Source organism: Triticum dicoccoides, chromosome 3A (assembly GCF_002162155.2).
Source record: "Triticum dicoccoides isolate Atlit2015 ecotype Zavitan chromosome 3A, WEW_v2.0, whole genome shotgun sequence".
Classification (NCBI taxonomy): domain Eukaryota; kingdom Viridiplantae; phylum Streptophyta; class Magnoliopsida; order Poales; family Poaceae; genus Triticum; species Triticum dicoccoides.
Genome location: NC_041384.1, coordinates 293,271,346 through 293,279,590, shown reverse-complemented (window position 1 = coordinate 293,279,590; position 8,245 = coordinate 293,271,346).

Below are 8,245 nucleotides of genomic sequence, written 5' to 3'. Positions count from 1 at the left end.
CAAAAACTAGACACACTTCCTGTACAAACTGGACAATCTATTTCGGAGTATCAGGGTTTCGTACGAGAACTCATCGGTTACACGGGCACTTCATTTTTTTAAACTTATTTGAACTCCAGACTTTTTTGTGTTCCTATGCACCATTCAAAGCGATGTCATGAATTTTCAACATGTTCTGACATCATTTGCTATTTTTCAGTAATTTACCGATTTGTTTAGAGAGCTAAATGACCGTGAAATTGAAAATCACTACAAAATTAACTGGGAAAAGGTTGAAACTTGCCATGGTATCATCATTTCACCCACATGGCATGTGAAAAAGAGTAGAGAGGGTTACGACAAAAACTGGACGCACTTCATGTATAAACTGGAATATCTATTTCGGAGTATCAGGGTTTACGACGAGAACTCATCTCTTACACGGGCACTTCATTTTTTTAAACTTATTTGAACTCCAGACATTTTTTGTGTTCCTTATGCAGCATTCAAAGCGACGTCATCAATTTTCAACACTTTCTAACATCATTTGCTATTTTACAGTCATTTACCGATTTGTTTAGAGAGCTAAATGACCATGAAATTGAAAATCACTATAAAATGAACTTTGAAAATGCTGAAACTTGGCATGGTATCAATATTTCACCCACATGGCATATGAAAAATAGTAGAGAGGGTTATGGCAAAAACTGGACGCACTTCGTGTACAAACTGGACAATCTCTTTCGGAGTGTCAAGGTTTCGGACGAGAACTCATCTGTTACACGGGCACTTCATTTTTTAAACTTATTTGAACTCCAGACTTTTTTCGCGTTCTGTATGCAACATTCAAAGCAACGTCATCAATTTGCAACACTTTCTAACATCATTTGCTATTTTCAGTCATTTACCGATTTATTTAGAGAGCTAAATGACACTGAAATTGAAAATCACTACAAAGTGAACTCTGAAAATGTTGAAACTTGGCATGGTATCATCATTTCACCCACATGGCATGTGCAAAATACTAGAGAGGTTTACGGCAAAAATTGGACGCACTTCGTGTACAAACTGGACAATCTGTTTCAGAGTATCAGGGTTTCGGACGAGAACTCATCGGTTACATGGGCACTTCATTTTTTAAAACTTATTTGAACTCCAGACTTCTTTTGTGTTCCGTATGCACCATTCAAAGCGAGGTCATCTATTTTCAACATGTTCTGACATCATTTGCTATTTTTCAGTCATTTACCGATTTGTTTAGAGAGCTAAATGACCGTGAAATTGAAAATCACTACAAAATTAACTCTGAAAAGGTTGAAACTTGGCATGGTATCATCATTTCACCCACATGGCATGTGAAAAAGAGTAGAGAGGGTTACGACAAAAACTGGACGCACTTCGTGTACAAACTGGACAATCTATTTCGGAGTATCAGGGTTTACGACGAGAACTCATCTGTTACACGGGCACTTCATTTTTTTAAACTTATTTGAACTCCAAACATTTTTTTCGTTCCTATGCACCATTCAAAGAGACGTCATCAATTTTCAACACTTTCTAACATCATTTGCTATTTTATAGTCATTTACCGATTTGTTTAGAGAGCTAAATGACCGTGAAATTGAAAATCACTACAAAATGAACTCTGAAAATGTTGAAACTTGGCATGGTATCATCATTCAACCACATAGCATGTGCAAAATAGTAGAGAGGGTTACGGCAAAAACTGGACGCACTTCATGTACAAACTAGAAAATCTCTTTCGGAGTATCAGGGTTTCGGACAAGAACTCATCTATTACACGGGCACTTCATTTTTTAAAACTTATTTGAACTCCAGACATTTTTTGTGTTCCGTATGCACCATTCAAAGCGACATCATCAATTTTCAACACTTTCTAACAACATTTGGTATTTTCAGTCATTTACCGATTTATTTAGAGCTAAATGACAATGAAACTGAAAATCACTACAAAATGAACTCTGAAAATGTTGAAACTTGGCATGGTATCATCATTTCACCCGCATGGCATGTGAAAAATAGTAGAGAGCGTTACGGCAAAAACTGGACGCACTTCGTGTACAAACTGGACAATCTCTTTCAGAGTATCAGGGTTTCAGACGAGAACTCATCTATTACACGGGCACTTCATTTTTTAAACTTATTTGAACTCCAGACTTTTTTCATGTTCCGTATGCACCATTCAAAGCGACGTCATCAATTTTCAACACTTTCTAACATCATTTGCTATTTTCAGTCATTTACCGATTTATTTAGAAAGCTAAATGACCGTGAAATTGAAAATCACTACAAAGTGAACTCTGAAAATGTTGAAACTTGGCATGGTATCATCATTTCACCCACATGGCATGTGCAAAATACTAGAGAGGGTTACGGCAAAAACTGGACGCACTTCGTGTACAAACTGGACAATCTGTTTCAGAGTATCAGGGTTTCGGATGAGAACTCATCGGTTACACGGGCACTTCATTTTTTTAAACTTATTTGAACTCGAGACTTCTTTTGCGTTCCGTATGCACCATTCAAAGTGAGGTCATCTATTTTCAACATGTTCTGACATCATTTGCTATTTTTCAGTCATTTACCGATTTGTTTAGAGAGCTAAATGACCGTGAAATTGAAAATCACTACAAAATTAACTCTGAAAAGGTTGAAACTTGGCATGGTATCATCATTTCACCCACATGGCATGTGAAAAAGAGTAGAGAGGGTTACAACAAAAACTGGACGCACTTCATGTACAAACTGGACAATCTATTTCGGAGTATCAGGGTTTACGAAAAGAACTCATATGTTACACGGGCACTTCATTTTTCTAAACTTATTTGAACTCCAGACTTTTTTCGTGTTCCGTATGCACCATTCAAAGCGACGTCATCTATTTTCAACACTTTCTAACAACATTTGCTATTTTCAGTCATTTACCGATTTATTTAGAGAGCTAAATGAGTGTGAAATTGAAAATCACTACAAAGTGAACTCTGAAAATGTTGAAACTTGGCATGGTATCATCATTTCACCCACATGGCATGTGCAAAATAGTAGAGAGGGTTACGGCAAAAACTGGACGCACTTCGTGTACAAACAGGACAATCTCTTTCGGAGTATTAGGGTTTCGGACGAGAACTCATCTGTTACACGGGCACTTCATTTTTTAAACTTATTTGAACTCCAGACTTTTTTCGCGTTCCGTATGCACCATTCAAAGCGACGTCATCTATTTTCAACACTTTCTAACATCATTTGCTATTTTCAGTCATTTACCAATTTATTTAGAGAGCTAAATGACCCTGAAATTGAAAATCACTACAAAGTGAACTCTGAAAATGTTGAAACTTGGCATGGTATCATCATTTCACCCACATGGCATGTGCAAAATACTAGAGAGGGTTACGGCAAAAACTGGACGCACTTCATGTACAAACTGGACAATCTGTTTCAGAGTATCAGGGTTTCGGATGAGAACTCATCGGTTACACGGGCACTTCATTTTTTTAAACTTATTTGAACTCCAGACTTCTTTTGCGTTCCGTATGCACCATTCAAAGCGAGGTCATCTATTTTCAACATGTTCTGACATCATTTGCTATTTTTCAGTCATTTACCGATTTGCTTAGAGAGCTAAATGACCGTGAAATTGAAAATCACTACAAAATTAACTCTGAAAAGGTTGAAACTTGGCATGGTATCATCATTTCACACACATGGCATGTTAAAAAGAGTAGAGAGGGTTACGACAAAAACTAGACGCACTTTGTGTACAAACTGGACAATCTATTTCGGAGTATCAGGGTTTACGACAAGAACTCATCTGTTACATGAGCACTTCATTTCTTTAAACTTATTTGAACTCCAGACTTTTTTTCGTTCCTATGCACCATTCAAAGAGACGTCATCAATTTTCAACACTTTCTAACATCATTTGCTATTTTATAGTCATTTACCGATTTGTTTAGAGAGCTAAATGACCGTGAAATTGAAAATCACTACAAAATGAACTCTGAAAATGCTGAAACTTGGCATGGTATCATCATTCATCCACATAGCATGTGCAAAATAGTAGAGAGGGTTACGGCAAAAACTGGACGCACTTCATGTACAAACTAGAAAATCTCTTTCGGAGTATCAGGGTTTCGGACAAGAACTCATCTGGTACACGGGCACTTCATTTTTTTAAACTTATTTGAACTCCAGACATTTTTTGTGTTCCGTATGCACCATTCAAAGCGACGTCATCAATTTTCAACACTTTCTAACAACATTTGCTATTTTCAGTCATTTACGATTTATTTAGAGAGCTAAATGACCATGAAATTGAAAATCACTACAAAATGAACTCTGAAAATGTTGAAACTTGGCATGGTATCATCATTTCACCCACATGGCATGTGAAAAATAGTAGAGAGGGTTACGGCAAAAACTGGATGCACTTCGTGTACAAACTGGACAATCTCTTTCAGAGTATCAGGGTTTCAGACGAGAACTCATCTATTACACGGGCACTTCATTTTTTAAACTTATTTGAACTCCAGACTTTTTTCGTGTTCCGTATGCACCATTCAAAGCGACGTCATCTATTTTCAACACTTTCTAACAACATTTTCTATTTTCAGTCATTTACCGATTTATTTGGAGAGCTAAATGAGCGTGAAATTGAAAATCACTACAAAGTGAACTCTGAAAATGTTGAAACTTGGCATGGTATCATCATTTCACCCACACGTCATGTGCAGAATAGTTGAGAGGGTTATGGCAAAAACTGGACGCACTTCGTGTACAAACAGGACAATCTCTTTCGGAGTATTAGGGTTTCGGACGAGAATTCATCTGTTACACGGGCACTTCATTTTTTAAACTTATTTGAACTCCAGACTTTTTTCGCGTTCCGTATGCACCATTCAAAGCGACGTCATCTATTTTCATCACTTTCTAACATCATTTGCTATTTTCAGTCATTTACCGATTTATTTAGAGAGCTAAATGACCCTGAAATTGAAAATCACTACAAAGTGAACTCTGAAAATGTTGAAACTTGGCATGGTATCATCATTTCACCCACATGGCATGTGCAAAATACTAGAGAGGGTTACGGCAAAAACTGGACGCACTTCGTGTACAAACTGGACAATCTGTTTCAGAGTATCAGGGTTTCGGACGAGAACTCATCGGTTACACGGGCACTTCATTTTTTTAAACTTATTTGAACTCCAGACTTCTTTTGCGTTCCGTATGCACCATTCAAAGCGAGGTCATCTATTTTCAACATGTTCTGACATCATTTGCTATTTTTCAGTCATTTACCGATTTGTTTAGAGAGCTAAATGACCGTGAAATTGGAAATCACTACAAAATTAACTCTGAAAAGGTTGAAACTTGGCACGGTATCATCATTTCACCCACATGGCATGTGAGAAATAGTAGAGAGGGTTACGGAAAAAACTGGACGCACTTCATGTACAAACTGGACAATCTCTTTCAGAGTATTAGGGTTTCAGACGAGAACTCATCTATTACACGGGCACTTCATTTTTTAAACTTATTTGAACTCCATACTTTTTTCGTGTTCCGTATGCACCATTCAAAGCGACGTCATCTATTTTCAACATTTTCTAACAACATTTGCTATTTTCAGTCATTTACCGATTTATTTAGAGAGCTAAATGAGCGTGAAATTGAAAATCACTACAAAGTGAACTCTGAAAATGTTGAAACTTGGGATGGTATCATCATTTCACCCACATGGCATGTGCAAAATAGTAGAGAGGGTTACGGCAAAAACTGGACGCACTTCATGTACAAACAGGACAATCTCTTTCGGAGTATTAGGGTTTCGGACGAGAACTCATCTGTTACACGGGCACTTCATTTTTTAAACTTATTTGAACACCAGACTTTTTTCGCGTTCTGTATGCACCATTCAAAGCGACGTCATCTATTTTCAACACTTTCTAACATCATTTGCTATTTTCAGTCATTTACTGATTTATTTAGAGAGCTAAATGACCCTGAAATTGAAAATCACTACAAAGTGAACTCTGAAAATGTTGAAACTTGGCATGGTATCATCATTTCACCCACATGGCATGTGCAAAATACTAGAGAGGGTTACGGCAAAAACTGGACGCACTTCGTGTACAAACTGGACAATCTGTTTTAGTGTATGAGGGTTTCGGACGAGAACTCATCGGTTACACGGGCACTTCATTTTATTAAACTTATTTGAACTCCAGACTTCTTTTGCGTTCCGTATGCACCATTCAAAGCGAGGTCATCTATTTTCAACATGTTCTGACATCATTTGCTATTTTTCAGTCATTTACCGATTTGTTTAGAGAGCTAAATGACCGTGAAATTGAAAATCACTACAAAATTAACTCTGAAAAGGTTGAAACTTGGCATGGTATCATCAGTTCACCCACATGGCATGTGAAAAAGAGTAGAGAGGGTTACGACAAAAACTGGACGCACTTCGTGTACAAACTGGACAATCTATTTCGGAGTATCAGGGTTTACGACGAGAACTCATCTGTTACACGGGCACTTCATTTTTCTAAACTTATTTGAACTCCAGACTTTTTTCGCGTTCCGTATGCACCATTCAAAGCGACATCATCTATTTTCAACACTTTCTAACAACATTTGCTATTTTCAGTCATTTACCGATTTATTTAGAGAGCTAAATGAGTGTGAAATTGAAAATCACTACAAAGTGAACTCTGAAAATGTTGAAACTTGGCATGGTATCATCATTTCATCCACATGGCATGTGCAAAATAGTAGAGAGGGTTACGGCAAAAACTGGACGCACTTCGTGTACAAACAGGACAATCTCTTTCGGAGTATTAGGGTTTCGGACGAGAACTCATCTGTTACACGGGCACTTCATTTTTTAAACTTATTTGAACTCCAGACTTTTTTCGCGTTTCGTATGCACCATTCAAAGCGACGTCATCTATTTTCAACACTTTCTAACATCATTTGCTATTTTCAGTCATTTACCGATTTATTTAGAGAGCTAAATGACCCTGAAATTGAAAATCACTACAAAGTGAACTCTGAAAATGTTGAAACTTGGCATGGTATCATCATTTCACCCACATGGCATGCAAAATACTAGAGAGGGTTACGGCAAAAACTGGACGCACTTCGTGTACAAACTGGACAATCTGTTTCAGAGTATCAGGGTTTCGGATGAGAACTCATCGGTTACACGGGCACTTCATTTTTTAAACTTATTTGAACTCCAGACTTCTTTTGCATTCCGTATGCACCATTCAAAGCGAGGTCATCTATTTTCAACATGTTCTGACATCATTTGCTATTTTTCAGTCATTTACCGATTTGTTTAGAGAGCTAAATGACCGTGAAATTGAAAATCACTACAAAATTAACTCTGAAAAGGTTGAAACTTGGCATGGTATCATCATTTCACACACATGGCATGTTAAAAAGAGTAGAGAGGGTTACGACAAAAACTAGACGCACTTTGTGTACAAACTGGACAATCTATTTTGGAGTATCAGGGTTTACGACGAGAACTCATCTGTTACACGAGCACTTCATTTCTTTAAACTTATTTGAACTCCAGACTTTTTTTCGTTCCTATGCACCATTCAAAGAGACGTCATCAATTTTCAACACTTTCTAACATCATTTGCTATTTTATAGTCATTTACCGATTTGTTTAGAGAGCTAAATGACCGTGACATTGAAAATCACTACAAAATGAACTCTGCAAATGCTGAAACTTGGCATGGTATCATCATTCATCCACATAGCATGTGCAAAATAGTAGAGAGGGTTACGGCAAAAACTGGACGCACTTCATGTACAAACTAGAAAATCTCTTTCGGAGTATCAGGGTTTCGGACAAGAACTCATCTGGTACACGGGCACTTCATTTTTTTAAACTTATTTGAACTCCAGACATTTTTTGTGTTCCGTATGCACCATTCAAAGCGACGTCATCAATTTTCAACACTTTCTAACAACATTTGCTATTTTCAGTCATTTACCGATTTATTTAGAGAGCTAAATGACCATGAAATTGAAAATCACTACAAAATGAACTCTGAAAATGTTGAAACTTGGCATGGTATCATCATTTCACCCACATGGCATGTGAAAAATAGTAGAGAGGGTTACGGCAAAAACTGGATGCACTTCGTGTACAAACTGGACAATCTCTTTCAGAGTATCAGGGTTTCAGACGAGAACTCATCTATTACACGGGCACTTCATTTTT